This window comes from Pipistrellus hanaki, assembly GCF_964339955.1.
Source record: "Pipistrellus hanaki genome assembly, chromosome: X".
Taxonomy (NCBI): domain Eukaryota; kingdom Metazoa; phylum Chordata; class Mammalia; order Chiroptera; family Vespertilionidae; genus Pipistrellus; species Pipistrellus hanaki.
In genome coordinates this window covers 48,144,111-48,160,183 of record NC_140524.1, presented here as the reverse complement: position 1 = coordinate 48,160,183, position 16,073 = coordinate 48,144,111, and the positions used below count along the sequence as shown (strand labels likewise).

At 36.6% G+C, this 16,073-nt stretch overlaps 1 protein-coding gene and 1 pseudogene across 2 annotated transcripts in view; both read right to left on the bottom strand.

Annotated features, from left to right (window-relative positions):
* Positions 1-16,073, bottom strand: part of NUP62CL (nucleoporin 62 C-terminal like) — a 121,124-nt gene that overhangs the window by 62,720 nt on the left and 42,331 nt on the right. The gene's annotated exons all lie outside the window — the stretch shown is intronic.
* LOC311615114 (large ribosomal subunit protein uL23-like) lies at positions 13,339-13,825 on the bottom strand (annotated as a pseudogene). The gene has a single exon. The product of its transcript is annotated as a large ribosomal subunit protein uL23-like (transcript).

Below are 16,073 nucleotides of genomic sequence, written 5' to 3'. Positions count from 1 at the left end.
CACCTGTTCCCACCCCCTAGCACATGCCCCCATCCCCCTATCTTCTGTGTCCACTGGCCATGGTCATAGACATGGATACAAGTCCTTTGGTTGATCTTTTACCCCCCTATCCTCACCCCTCCCCTTCCTTCCCTCTGAGGTTTGATGGTCTGTTTGATTATTCTGTCTCTGAATCTATTTTTGTTCATCAGTTTATATTGTTCATTATATTCCACAAATGAGTGAGATCATGTGATATTTGTCTTTCTCCATTATGCTATTTCACTTAGCATAATGCTCTCTGAGTGCATCCATGCTGTCGCAAATTGTGCTGCTATGAACATAGGGGTGCATATATTCTTTCTGATTGGTGTTTCTGATTTCTTGGGATATATTCCTAGAAGTGGAATGATTGGGTCAAATGGGAGTTACATTTTTAATTTTTTGAGGCAACTCCATACTGTTTTCCACAGTGGATGCACCAGTCTGCATTCCCACCAGCAGTATATGAGGGTTCCTTTTTCTTCACATCCTTGCTAGCACTTGTCTCTTATTTGTTGATGACAGCCATTCTCACAAGTGTGAGATGGGGTACCTCATTGTCGTTTTGATTTGCATCTCTCAGATGCTTAGTGACTTTGACCATGTTTTCATCCGTCTCTTGGCCTTGTGTATGTCCACTTTTAAAAAGTGTCTATTTAGGTTCTTTGCCCATTTTTGGATTGGATTGTTTATCTTCATTTTGTTAAGTTGTATAAGTTTCCTATAAATTTTGGAGATTAAACCATTATTGGATGTAACATTGGCAAATATCTTCTGCCATGCAGTGGGTTCTCTTGTTGTTTTGTTGATGATTTATTTTGCTCTGGAGAGGTTTTTTTTATTTTGATGTAATCCCATTTGTTTATTTTCTCCTTAGTCTCCATTGTCATAGGAGAAGTATCAGTGAAGTTATTTCTATGAGATATGTTTGATGTTTTGCTGCCTATGGATTCTTCTAAGATTTTTACAGTTTCTCATCTTATGTTTAAGTTTTTTACCCATTTTGAGTTTATTTTAGTGTACGGTATAAGTTGGCGATCTAATTTCATTTTTTTTTTTTTGCATGTGTCTGTCCAATTTTCCCAACACCATTTATTAAAGACTGTTTTAACTTCACTTTATGCTCTTGCCTCCTTTATCAAATATTGAGCATAATGGTTTTGGTTGATTTCTGGGTTCTCTGTTCTGTTCCATTGGTCTATATGTCTGTTCCTATGCCAGGACCAGGCAGTTTTCAGAACAGTGGCTTTGTAATATAGCTTGATAAGTGGTACTGTGATCTCTCTGGCTTTGTTCTTCTTTCTCAGGATTGCTATGGCTATTCAGGGTCCTTTTTTTTTTTTTTTAAATCCCATATAAATTTTTGGAGAGTTTGTTCCAGGTCTGTGAAATATGACATTGGTATTTTAATGGGGATTGCATTGAATCTACAGATTGCTTTGGTTAACATGGACATTTTAATGATGTTGGTTCTACCAGCCCATGAATACAGTATATTCTTACACTTATTTATGACTTCTTCTATCTCTTTTTTCAACATCAGGTAGTTTTTTGAGTATAGGTACCTCCTTAGTTAAGCTTATTCCTAAGTAACTTAATTTTTTTGTTGCGATCATAAATGGCATTTTTTTTTTTTAGTTTCTCTTCCTGTGAGTTCATTATTGGTATATAAAAATGCCTTATATTTCTGGGTGTTAATTTTGTATTCTACTACATTGCCAAATTCACTTATTAAATCCAGTAGTTTTTTTTTATGGAGTCATTAGGGTTTTTTATGTACAATATCATGTTATCAGCGAAGAATGACAGTTTTACTTCTTCTTTTCCAATTTGGATTCCTTTTATTTCTTCTTTTTGTCTGATCACTATGGCTAGTACTTCCAGCATTATGTGGAACAAGAGTAGTGAAAGTAGGCATTTCTGTGTTTTTCTTATTCTTAGGGGAAATGATTTTAGTTTTTGACAGAAAAAAATAGATCCTGGAAAGAAGTGCAAAATGAAAAATCAAAATATTGAAAAATGCTGGGCAATGTTTGTTATTAATATATAAAATCTATATAATTTTATTAACCAATGTTACCCCAATAAATTTAATATTGATATTCTCTATGTCTGTAATACTTAGGAAGCACATAGTGGATTTGTTAAATCTAGTCCATGCCAACTTCCAAAAACCAGAAAAGATTTTAGTTAGCTTCATTCTTTGATGCTTTATCAAAATTTTCTATGAAGTCAATGTCTACTGGCTTTGGTGCTCTGCTGAAGTTCAGTAAATTTATTAAAACTTGTAAAGCTGTTGGTTACAAGCTGACAATATTTGTTTGGCTTCTGCTTGACCGGTAATTGCAAAGATATTAGCAAAAAGGTAAGAGTGGGTTCCACCACCTTTAATTATGTTTAACTCTTCAATATCAGCTACATTATAATGCACAGAAAGGATTTAAAAAAATAACTTTGAAGGTTTTTTGCCATCAGCTATAGCTGTTCTATGTACCACCTTCTTATTTCTGTGAGAGGTACCCTTGCCCCTCATCCAGATACAAGCCCGAAGTTTGGCTAACTTTTCTTTATTCATGTTGTTGGTAAATCTGAAGCAGGGAGGTTCCTCCAACACCAGCATGAGGCAAAAGCCAAGGTTAAGTACTTTGAGATAGGGAGATTATTTTGTATTATTCAGGTAAAGGAAATCTAATTACATGAATCCTTAAAAGTAAAGATTCTTTCCAGGCTGTGGTCAGAGGGAGAAGTGACTGCAAAATAATGATCAGAAAGGCACAAAGTTATTGATACAAATGGCCATTTAACAAGTGAAAACACAATGTCATTAGTCATTAGGAAATTGCAAAGAACCATATTATTTCATTCATATGTGGGATATAAAACTGAAAGCAACAAATGAACAAACAAAAAAACAGACACAGACAACAATGTGGTGTTTACCAGAGGGAAGGGGGATATGTAGTACAAATATAATGGTGAAGGTAGATTTGCCTTTGGGTGATGGGCACACAATGCAATATACATATTATGTATTATAGAATTGTATACTTAAAATCTATATAATTTTATTAACCAATGTTACCCCAATAAATTTAATTAAAAAAAAACCACAATGATATACCACTTCATAGCAACTAGGAAGGCTATGAAAAAGACAGATATCAAGTATTGGTAAGGATGTGGAGAAACTGGAAGCCTCAAACAATGTTGATGGAAATGTAAAATGGTATACCCTCTTTGGAAAGCTTTCTGACACTTACTCAATGTGTTAAACATTTGTTTAGTGTATGACTCAGTAATTGCATCCTAGGTATCTACACAAGAGAAATGAAAACACACCCACACAAGAACATGTACATGACTGATCACATAAGCATTTTCATAATATATAAAAAGTATAAATAATTCAACTAAACATCAACTGATGAATGGATGAATAAATTGTGGTACATCCACACAATGGAATTTTATTTGGTCAAAAAAAGGAAAAGTACTGATGCATGCTAAAATGTGGATTGAGCCGTGAAAACATCATGCTAAGTAAAAGAAGCTAGTAATCACGAAAGACCACACATTGTATGGTTACATTTAAATGAAATGTGAAGAACAGGGAACTACATAGAGCCAGAAACCAGAATAGTGGTTGCCAGTGATGGGTGGGCAGGGGAGGCAGTAACTGCTAATGGGTACAGTTCCTTTTTGTGTGTGGGGGTTTATGTGATGAAAATATCTGGGGTAGCCCTGACCAGTTTTGCTTAATGGATAGATTGTCGGCTTTTGGATTGAATGGTCCCACGTTTGATTCTGGTCAAGGGCATGTACCTTGGTTGCAGGCATATCCCTAGTAGGGGATGTGCAGGAGGCGGCTGATAGATGTTTCTAACTTTCTATCCCCCTCCCTTCCTCTCTGTAAAAAAAATCAATAAAAATATATTTTTAAAAAAGAAGAAAATATCTGGGGTAATGGATGCACAATTCTGTGAATATGTTAAAAAAAGTGTATACTAAATATACTTCAAATTGGTAAATTATATGGTATATGAATTATGTAATAATAAAATTGTGAGAAAGTCTGAAGTAAAGTCTTAGAAAACATTTGCCTCTTGCTTCAAAATTTAAAATAAAAAAAACTATAAAATAAATAAGGCTTGATGGAAAATTAAATTTAAAAATAAAGAAATAGAGCTTCCTGCTATCTGATTAGAAAGGTCAGGTACCTAATACTCTCAGCTGAGCCAACTAAAAAAATGGAAGTTCAAGGCTGCCCACAAAGTTATATCAAAGTGAAGTAATTGGCTCAGAGTGACCTGCTCTGATGTGGAGACCACACTATCTTGACAGGGAAAGTGGATCTTATTGGAACCTTGAAAAGCTACAACTGCAGCAACCACTGAACAGCTGAGAATCCCAGAATACCAGTCCCCAATTGGCAAAAACATGCAGTTTCAGAGGAGGTCTACGCTCCATCACAAAAAGGTCAGATTTTGCCTCAGATAAGGACAGAGATAACTACATAACCAGACATCTGGAGGAGAGAGACTCTGAGGAGACAAAGAAAAAGCCCGCATATGAAAGAAAAACAGGCATCACCAGAAAAGGAAGTAAATAAAATAGAGGCTATCAACATGTCAGAGAAAGAATTCAGGGAAATGGTCATAAGGTGACTGAAAAGAATGGAAGACAAATTTGACAATAGGAGTAAGAACCAACAGGAAATGAAAAAGAACCAAGAAGAAATAAAAAATGACAACACTTCTGTAAAGAACTCAATAGAAAGCATCAAGAGTAGACTAGAAGAAGCAGAGGATCACATCAGTGAGATAGAAGACAATGTGGGGGAAAATACCCAAGTAGAGCAGCTTCTAGAAAAAAAAATTAAAAAACAGGAGGAGAACTTAAGGGAACTTTGGGACAACACAAAACAAAACAACATACACATAGTAGAGGTTACCAGAAGGAAAGAAAACTGAGCAAGGAATAGAAAACCTGTTTGAAGAAATAATGACAGAAAACTTCCCTGCTTTAGGGAAAAAAACCCCCACACAATTCCAAGAAGCCCACAGAGTCCCAAGCAAAAGGAACCCCAAAAGATTGATAACAAGACACATTAAAATTAAAAGGCAAACACCAATGCCAAAGTAAGAATCTCTACAAAGGAACCCCATCAGACTAGCAACTGATTTCTCAATAGAAACTCAACAGGCCAAAATGGAATGGAATGAAATATACAAAGTCATGCAAAGGAAGGGTCTGAATCCAAGAATACTATACCCAGCAAGGCTATCAATCAAAATTGAAGGTGAAATCAGGAGCTTCACAGACAAAAAAAGGTCTAAGGGAATTTATCACCACCAAACCAGCAATGCAAGAAATGCTAAAGGGTCTGCTGCGGGGGGGGGGGGGAGGGGGGGAAAGGAAGTGAAGAAGGAACACAGGGGTAAAGAATAAGAATGGTGACAAATAAATACCTATCAATAATAACTTTAAATGTAAATCTATTAAATGCCCCAATCAAAAGACACAGGGTAATGTATTATATAAGGAAACAAGACCCAGATATCTGCAGTCTACAATGAACCCACCTCAGAAAGAAAGACACACAGAGAATGAAGGTGAAGGTATGGAAAAAGTTTTTCCAGGAGAAAGGACATGAAAAAAAGCTGGGGTAGCAATACTTATATCTGACAAATTAGATCTCAAAGCGAAAAACAAGAGATAAGGAAGAGATAACAAGAGATAAGGAAGGCCATTTCAAAATGCTAAAGGGAGCAATCCTTCAAGAAATAATTCTGGTAAATATATACACACCCAGTAAAGGAGCACCAAAATACATTAAAAAAAAAAAAAAAAAAAACTCCTGGAGAATATCAAGGGAAATATTGATAGCAATAAACTCATAGTAGGAGACTTTAATACCCCACTATCACCATTGGACAAATCCTCTAAACAAAACAGCAAGGAAACATCAATCCTAAATGACTCATTAGACCAGATGGAATTAATTAACATCTTCAGAACATTTCATCCCAAAGCCACAGAATATACATTCTTCTCAAGTGCACATGGGTCATTTTCAAAGATAGACCATATGCTGGGAAATAGGCAAAGTATTCAAATCCAAGAAGATAGAAATCATACCAAGTATCCTTTCAGAACACAGTCGATTAAAACTGAAAATCATCTACAATAAAAACAATCCCCCCAAAAAAATTAAAACATGGAGATTAAACAGCATGCTATTAAACAATGACTGGGTTACCAGAGAGATCAAGAAATAAATTAAAAAAAACATCATGGCAACAAATGACAATGAAAACACAACAATCCAAAATCTATGGGACACAGCGAAAGCAGCATTGAGAGGGAAGTTCATAGATCTACAAGCATACTGCAAAAAAACAATAAACAATGGTAATAAATTACTTAAACCTACAAATCAAAGAATTAGAAAGAGCAACAAGAAAAGCCCAGTGTAAGCAGAAGGAAGGAAATAATAAAGATCAGAGTGGAGATAAACGACATAGAGACTAAAGAAAAAATACAAAAGATCAACAAAACCAAGAGCTGGTTCTTTGAAAGGATGAACAGCATTGATGAACCTCTTGCCAGGCTCACCAAGAAGCAAAGAGAGAGGACCCAAATAAACAAAATCAGAAATGAAATAGATGAATTAACAACAGACCTCACAGAAATACAAAGGATTGTTTAAAAAAAAATACTATGAATAATGTTATTCCAACAAACTGGACAACCTGGAGGAAATGGACATATTCCTAGAAAAATATTCTTCCAAAACTCAGTCAGGAAGAATATAAACAGCTCAATAGGCCGATAACTATGGAAGAACTTGAAACAGGCATCAAAAAGTTTTTGGCAAATGAAAGCCCAGGGCCAGAAGGATTCACAGGGGAGTTTTACCAAACATTCAAAGAAAAACTAAAACCTATCTTCCTCAGGCTATTCAAAAAAATTCAAGAGAAATGAACACTTCCAAACTCCTTCTATGAAGCCAACATAACCCTAAAACCAAAACCAGATAAATACAACACAATGAGAAACCAAGATGGCGGCAAAGTTAAACACCTAAACTTTTGCCTTGCACAACAATTTCAAAACTACAACTAAAAGACAAAATGTCTATCAGTCAGAACCACTGGAAAGCTGTCTGAGTGGAAGTTCTACAACTAGAAGGAAAGAGAGAAGAGCACAAGCACTGGAAAGCTGAGGTACAGAGTTACGTGAATCGAGCTGGTGACGGGTGACTGGGCACACTGCTTTTTTTCAACCTGACGGGAGACAAGCTCCCAAATACTCTGAAATCCAATTTCTGGGGAGAGGCAGAGGACCCAAACTCCTATGGGGAGAAGCTGGACTGTCAGCCATCAGGTCAGAAAGAAAGGGTGATTTCTTTGCAGAGCTGCGCCCAGCAATCATTGTTTAATATGTGGGACATGGGGACTTGGAAACGCAGAAAGGTGGAGAAGGCTGACTTGCAGCCATCTCTCTTTGCCACACCTTAGCCTAGTGATGGCCTGAGACCCCGTCCTGCACAATCTATGAACACACCCAAGCTCTGAGCAGTGGCTTTTGCTTATAAATGGCCTTCCCTGTTGCAGCTTAAGCAAATAAACTACAGCTCCAGTCAGACAGCTCCAAAACCTCCAAACCCCAAGCAAAAAGGAGAAAACTGTAGTTCTTGCTGTATCTCCTGCTGGGTGGCTTCAGACAGTAGCTGACCTGGACCCCATTGGAGATACAGAAGCTAGTGTATCTAGTGATCTGTGTGAGACGAGATCAGATTTCAACTACTCTCATAAGGGAAACATTCAATAGGCAGACTCAGTAAGCACAAAAGCCTCGCTGGAATAAGTCCTGCATCATAAGTGTGTCTGCAGTTCAACAATTCTTCTGTTATAGACACAGGGCATCCTCACAGCCAATTGGCCTGGAGGTCAATTCCTCCCAGTGACACCAACAATAATCAAGACTTAACTACAAGGCTGTACACACAGTCCACAAAGGGGTGCACTAAGAGTATCCACCTGAGGTAACTGGGAGGCTGATCCATTGAACCATATAGGACAACTAGCACACAAAGCCACCTTACCAACTCAGGGAAGCAGCAAAAATGAGGAGACAAAGAAACAGATCACAAACGAAAGAAATGGAGGAGAAGAAATGACTGGATATAGAGTTCAAAACCATGGTTATAAGGTTTTTCAAGAATTTCCTAGAAAAGGCAGATACATTTAACGAGACCCTCGAGGATATAAAAAAAAGGACCAACTAGAAATTAAACATACACTGACTGAAATAAAAATTATTATACAGAGACCCAACAGCAGACTAGAGGAATTCAAGAATCAAGTCAAAGATTTGAAATACAAAGAAACAAAGATCAATCAACAGGAAAAGCAAAAAACAAAAAGAATCCAAAAAGTTGAAGACAGTGTAGGAAGCCTCTGGGACAACTTCAAGCATACCAACATCAGAATTATGGAGGTGCCAGAAGAAGAGAGAGAGCAAGATACTGAAAGCCTATTTGAAGAAATAATGACAGAAAACTTCCCTCACCTGGTGAAAGAAATAGACTTACAAGTCCAGGAATCACAGAGAACCCCAAACAAGAGGAATCCAAAGAGGACCACAACAAGATACATCATAATTAAAATGCCAAAAGCAAAAGACAAAGGGAGAATCTTAAAGGCAACAAGAGAAAACAGTTAATTACCTACAAGGAAACACCTTTATGATTATCAGCTGATTTCTCAACAGAAACTATGCAGGTCAGATGGGAGTGGCAAGAAATATTCAAAGTGACGAATAGCAAGAACCTACAACAAAGATTACTCTACCCAGCAAAGTTGTCATTCAGAATTGAAGGACAAATAAAGAGTTTCACAGATAAGAATAAGCTAAAGGAACTCATCACCACCAGAACAGTATTATATGAAATGCTGAAATGTATTCCTTAAGAAGAGAGAGAAGAAAAAAGTAAAGACAAAAATTATGAACAACAAATACATATCTATCAACAAGTGAACCTAAAAATCCAGTGAATTAAATATCTGAGGAACAGAATAATCTGGTGCATATAATAGAACCAGGGGCATAGAATTGGAGTGGATTGATAATTCTCAGGGAAAAGAGATGTGGGGCATACGGGAAAAGGATGAACAAAAATTGTATACCTATGGATGAGGACAGATGGGATGGGGGGGAGTAAGGGCAGAGAGTGGAGTGGGAACTGGGTGGTGGGGAGCTATACTGGGGGAAAAGGAGAAAAAATTGTAATAATCTGAACAATAAAGAATTATTATATTAAATAAAAACATAATGAAAGAGAATTACAGGCCAATATCCTTCTTGAACATAGATGCCAAAATCCTCAAAAAAAATTCTAGCAAATAGGATCCAGCAGTGCATCAGAAAGATAATACACTATGACCAAGTAGGATTTATCCCAGGAATGCAAGCATGGTATAATATACACAAATCAATAATCGTGAGCCATCACATAAACAAATTGAGAGATAAAAATCACATAGTCATATCAATTGATGCAGAAAAAACATTTGACAAAATCCAACACCCTTTCTTGATAAAAACTCTCAAGAAGGTGGGAATAGAAAGATCATACCTCAACATAATTAAAGTTATATATGATAAACCCACAGCTAACATCATACTCAATCGGCAAAAACTAAAACCATTTCCCCTAAGAACAGGAACAAGACAGGATGCCCACTCTCACCACTCCTAGTTGACATAGTACTGGAAGTATTAGCCATTGCAATCAGACAAGAAGAAGAAATAAAAGTCATCCAAATTGGGAAAGAAGAATTAAAGCTGTCCTTATTTGCAGATGACATGATATTGTACATAAAAACCCCAAAAGACTAAATCAAAACAAAAAAAAAAAACCTAATAGATTTAATAAATGAATTCGGCAATGTAGCAGGATACAAAATTAACAGCAAGAAATCTATGGCATTTCTTTTTTAAAAAAATATATTTTATTGTTTTTTTTTTACAGAGAAGAAGGTAGAGGGATAGAGAGCTAGAAACATCAATGAGAGACATCAATCAGCTGCCTCCTACACATCCCCTACTGGGGATGTGCCTGCAACCAAGGTACATGCCCTTGACCGGAATCGAACCTGGGACCTTTCAGTTCGCAGGTCGATGCTCTATCCACTGAGCCAAACCAGTTTTGGCTATGGCATTACTTTACACCAATAGTGAACTTACAGAAAGAGAGACTAAAAAAGCAATCCCATTTACCATCGCACCAAAACAATTAAGATACCTAGGAATAAACTTAACCAAGGAGGTAAAGACCTATATTCAGAAAACTATAGGAGACTGAAAAAAGAGATAGAGGAAGACATAAACAGATGAAAGAACATACCATGTTCATGGATTGATAGAATCAACATCATTAAGATGTCCATACTACCCAAAGCAATCTGTAGATTCAATGCACTCCCCATTAAAATACCAACAGCATATTTCACAGACACAGATAGAACTCTCCCAAAATTTATCTGGAATAAAAAAAGACCCCGAATAGCCACAGCAATCCTGAGAAAGAAGAATAAAGTAGAAGGGATCTCAATACCAGATTTCAAGCTGTATTACAAAGCCACCATTCTCAAACAGCATGGTACTGGCACAAGAACAGACATATAGACGAATGGAATAGAATAGAGAATCCAGATATCAACTCAAACCACTATGCTCAATTAATATTGACAAAGGAGGCATGAACATACAATGGAGTCAAGACAGTCTCTTCAATAAATGGTATTGGGAAAATTGGACAGATACATACAAAAACATGAAAGTAGATCATAAACTTACACCATACACAAAAATAAAACTCAAAACGGATACAGGACTTAAACATAAAATGGGAAACCATAAAAATACTAGAGGAATCCACAGGCAGCAACATCTCAGACACATGCCAAAAGAACTTCTTCACTGATATTGCTCCTAGGGGCAATGGAAGCTAAAGAGAAAATAAACAAATGGGACTACATGAAAATAAAAAGCTTTTTTTACAGCAAAAGAAACCATCCACAAAACAACAAGAAAGCCCACTGTATGGGAGGACGTATTTGCAAATATTATCACTGATAAAGGTATTATCTCCAACATCTACAGGCAATTTATACAACCTAATAAAAGGAAGATAAATGATCCAATAAAAAAAATGGGCAACAAACCTAAATAGAATCTTTTCGAAAGAAGACAGAACAAAAGCCAAGAGACACACGAAAACATGCTCAAAGTCACTAATTATCTGAGAGATGCAAATCAAAATGACAATGCAGTACCATCTCACACCTGTCAGAATGGCTATTATCAACCAATCAACAAAGGACAAGTATTGGCAAGGATGTGGAGAAAAAGGAACCATCGTACAATGCTGGTGGGAATGCAGACTGGTGCAGCCACTGTGGAGAACAGTATGGAGTTTCCTCAAAAAACTGAAAATGGAACTCCCATTTGACCCAGTAATCCCACTTCTAGGAATATATCCTAAGAAACTGGAAACACCAATCAGAAAGGATATATGCACCCCTATGTTCATAGCAGCATAATTTACAATAGCTAAGATTTGGAAACAGTCTAGGTTCCCATCAGCAGATGACTGGATCAGAAAATTATAGTACATCTACACAATGGAATACTATGCTGCCATAAAAAGGAGGAATTCTTACCATTTGTAGCAACCTGGATGGAACTGGAGAACATTATGCTAAGTGAAATAAATCATTCATTGAAAGAAAAATACCACATGATTTCACTCATTTATGGATAATAAAGAACATTATAAACTGATGAACAAAAAGATCAATAAAGAGACAGTAAAGCATCAAACACACTGTTAAATTACAGCGGGAAGTTTAGGGAGAGGTAGGGGAGATAGAGATCAACCGAAGGACTTGTATTCATGCATATAAGCATAATCAATGGACACAAAACTCTGCAGGGGTGGGGTGTGAGCATGTATGATATGTACACATATCATACCTTAATAAAGAATAAAAGAATAAAAATAAAGAATTAAAGCTAGAGAAATTAACTACCTAAAAACACAAATTAGATTAATTGGTTAATTGAAGAAAAAATTCATCTTTTCATTCTCACTGTAGATTATTATGCATGATATATGGTAGTAATGAAAGAGTTAAAGCAGAATTAGGTAGATATAGTAAGGGATGGAAGGAGGAGGAATCGTGGAGCTAGCTGACCCACAAAATGAATTAAACCAATTTTTTTTCCAGATGCCAATATATAATTCCAGATGGTCTATTTCCTCTTAGAAGAAAAAACTGCTTAAATAAGTAACTGCATTTAGATCTACTGCTGCTAGTGTCCAACTGTTGAACAGCTCATGGCAATACATGACATAAAACTCTCCTACCCAAAAGATCGAGGGGGCCATTGGGTGAAGGGGATAGGAAGGAGATGCTGGAAAGGAATTGAGAATTTTAGGCAAAAACTAACCCTCTTGTCCCCAAATCACCCACCTGTCTGGCTATTTCAATTAATTTATTTATCACTCCATCCTTTCTCCAAAAGGTTTGAAATGTTATCTTCATAAACCACATTTGTTTCTGTACTTTAAACTTTAGAATCTTGTTAAGTACCCCCCTATTTCCTTCCCCTAAAGATTCCCAGTGTGTTTTATAAGAATTACATTAAATGTATATAGATTAATTTGTAAATAAATGAAATTTGTATACTATTGACCCAGCATATTCAGTGGGTCTCTTTATTTATTCATGTCTTTATATATTCCTCAATAAAATTTCGAGGTTATGTTCATATAGGTTACGCACATTTTTAGTTTATTTCAAGGCACTTCATACTTGTGGTTGAAATTGTTAATGGGACCTTTCTCCATTATATTTCCAAATTACCATTGCATAAACATTGGGAAGCTATTGATTTTTGTATTATTTATTTTGTAACTGACCATATTACTGAAACCCCTTCATTAGTGCTAATTAAATTTGCACTTTATTTATGCCCATATTTTTAAATTCTTGATAATTTGTCTCAGGTACTGGCATAATTTCAGAAGCCTTACCTTAAATATCAGAGGTAACCAAGGAAGCACATGCCATTTAATATGATTTGCTTTTAAGTTAACAGAGTTTTACCCTTAAATAAGAAAGTGTTTAAGAGACAGCCTCATTTGTCTAATCATAGAACTAGGGCAGGATTTTTCAACATGGCACTACTGACATTTTTTTTACAGTGCAAAATTTTTATATTTAGGATTAGGCAGCTGGACTCAGTTTAGATGACCCCAATTTTGTTGGCAACATCCAAAGCATGAGAGTTTGGAGCTAGTCGAACATATGCCTTCTTCTCTCCATCAGGCCTGATCAGAGGGTTGACCTTGGCCACATCAATGACATAGAGCTTCTTCACAGCCTGCTTGATCTGGTGCTTGTTGGCCTTGACATCCATAATGAACACAAGTGTATTGTTGTCTTCTATCTTCTTCATGGCTGACTTGGTAGTCAGAAGGAAGTTGATAATGGCATAGTGTTCAAGCTTGTTCCTATTGGGTGCGCTCTTCTGAGGATATTTAGTCTCCCTTTGGAGCCTTAGTGTTTTGGCCATCAGAAGTGGGTGACGTGTGGATCTTCTTCTTTTTAAAAAAAAAAAATATTTTGTGGCTGTGGATGCCTTTCAGCACTGCTTCCTTTGCCTTCAGAGCCTTTGTTTTGGCTTCAGCTTTGGGAGGGGCAGGGACTTCCTTCTTAGCTTTCAGTGCCATCTTTATAAAAAGTGGCATTATAGACATTTTGAGGGAAATCAGTCTTTGCCATGGAAGACTATCCCATGTAGGGATATAATAAGAAATGTGTATTTGGTATTTGATCTCTTTGCTAGACAGAGATCCTAAAAGCCTTGTAATGTCCTAAGTGATAAGGGTTATAGGAGCATCTTTATGTCATAACATTTGGTTTTTGTCCTTAATTCCAAAAATAGCTCTAAGAACAACAAAAGTGAACAGATACTCTTCAGTTATTTATAAAAAAATGCCCTTTCAGTCACATCTGATTCATGTTAAGGTAACCTTAGTAAGGCCCCAAGGATGAGGCTCTGGTATCAGAGGAACCAACCAAATGATTAGAGGGCTGGAACTTTTGGGCCCATCCCCTGACCTCAAGAGAGGGAAGAGGGCTGAAAATTAAATTCCATCACTAGGGGTCAAGATTTAATCAATCGTACCTACATTGTGGCACCTCCATCAAAACCCTAAATGAAGAGGTTTGGAGAGGTTCTAGGTTGGCAAACATAAGGAGGTGCTAGTAGCATGAGGTACTTGGAAAATACATGAAGAATCTCTGCTGTTCTCCATACCTTGCCCTATGTGTCTCTTCTATTTGGCTATTCCTGAGTATAATTTATAATAAAGTATCATTTGTAATTGTAAATAAAGTGTTTTCCAGAGTTCTGTGGTCTATCCTTGAAAATTATCCAACCCAAAAAGGGGATCATGGAAACTCCCTCAGTTATAGCCAGTTGGTCAGAAATACAGACAATTGGTATCTGAAGAGGGGACAATATTAGGGGATTAAGATTTTAACCTATAGTGTCTGTACTAACTCCAGGTATTGATAATCATAACTGAACCATAGGATACACAGTTGGTGTTTGGAGAGTTGAAGACTTGGATGGCATGGGAAGAACCCACGTCAAAAGTGTGGTATGTAAAGGACAAAAAGTTTTCCTTTATGTGCACTGTAGGATATTTAGCAGTATACTGGGCTCTACCCACTAGATGCCAGTAATACTTCTCTAGTATTAAAAACAAAACAAAAATGTCTTCAGACACTGCCAAATATCCACTGGGAGAAGGGGCAAAATCACTTCCAGTTGACACCTACTAGACTAGAGGAAGGGTTCAATATCCTAATTTCCTCCATCTATTGCTATAAGGATAACAAAAATCAGATAATTCCTTGATATTTAAGAACATAAGAATATTTCCCAGGGCAAAGGAAATTAAGGAGAAAATGAAAAAATGGGACTATATCAAAATTAAAAGCTTCTGCACAGCAAAAGAAACCATCATGAAATAAAATGGGAGAATATATTTGCCAATGACATATCTGATAAGGGGTTAATTTCCAAAATACTATATAGAGAACTCATAAAACTTAACAAAAGGAAGACAAACAATCCAATTTAAAAATGGGCAAAGGACCTAAATAGACACTTCTCCAAAGTGGACATACAGAAGGCCGAAAGGCATATGAAAAAATGTTCAAAGTCACTAATCATCGGAAAGATGCAAATTGAAACAACAATGAGGTCTCACCTTACACCTGTCAGAACACCTATCATCAACAAATAAACAAGTGTTGACGAGGATGTGGAGAAAAGGGAACCCTAGTACACTGCTGGTGGGATTGTAGACTGGTATAGCCATTGTGGAAAAAAGTATGGAGTTTCCCCAAAAAATTAAAAATGCAACTTCCATTAGTCCCAGTGATCCCACTTTTAGGTATATATCCTAAGAAACCAGAAATGCCAATCAGAAAGATTGTATCCCTATCTTCATAGCAGCACAATTTACAAATGGTCAATAAGATTTGGAAATAACCTAAGTACCCACCAGCAGATGAGTGGATAAAAAAGTGGTACATTTACACAATGGAGTACTATGCAACTGTAAAAAAAATGAACTCTATCATCTGCAACAGTATGGAAGGACCTGGAGAGTATTATGCTAATCAAAATAAGCAAGGCAGAGAAAGAAAAGTATCACATGATCTCATTCATATGTGGAATCTAATGAACAAAATAAACTGATGGACAAAATAGATCCAGAAATATAGAAACATGGAACAGACTGACAAATTTCAGGGGGAAGGCAGGGGTGAAGATTGTGAGGAGTGATTAACCAGGGAACTTATATGCATATAGTAGTATGCATAGCCCATGAACACAGACAATAGAATGGTGGTGAAGGCCTGGGAGGAGCAGGTATGAGGTGGAGGGGGTTAAAGGGGAAA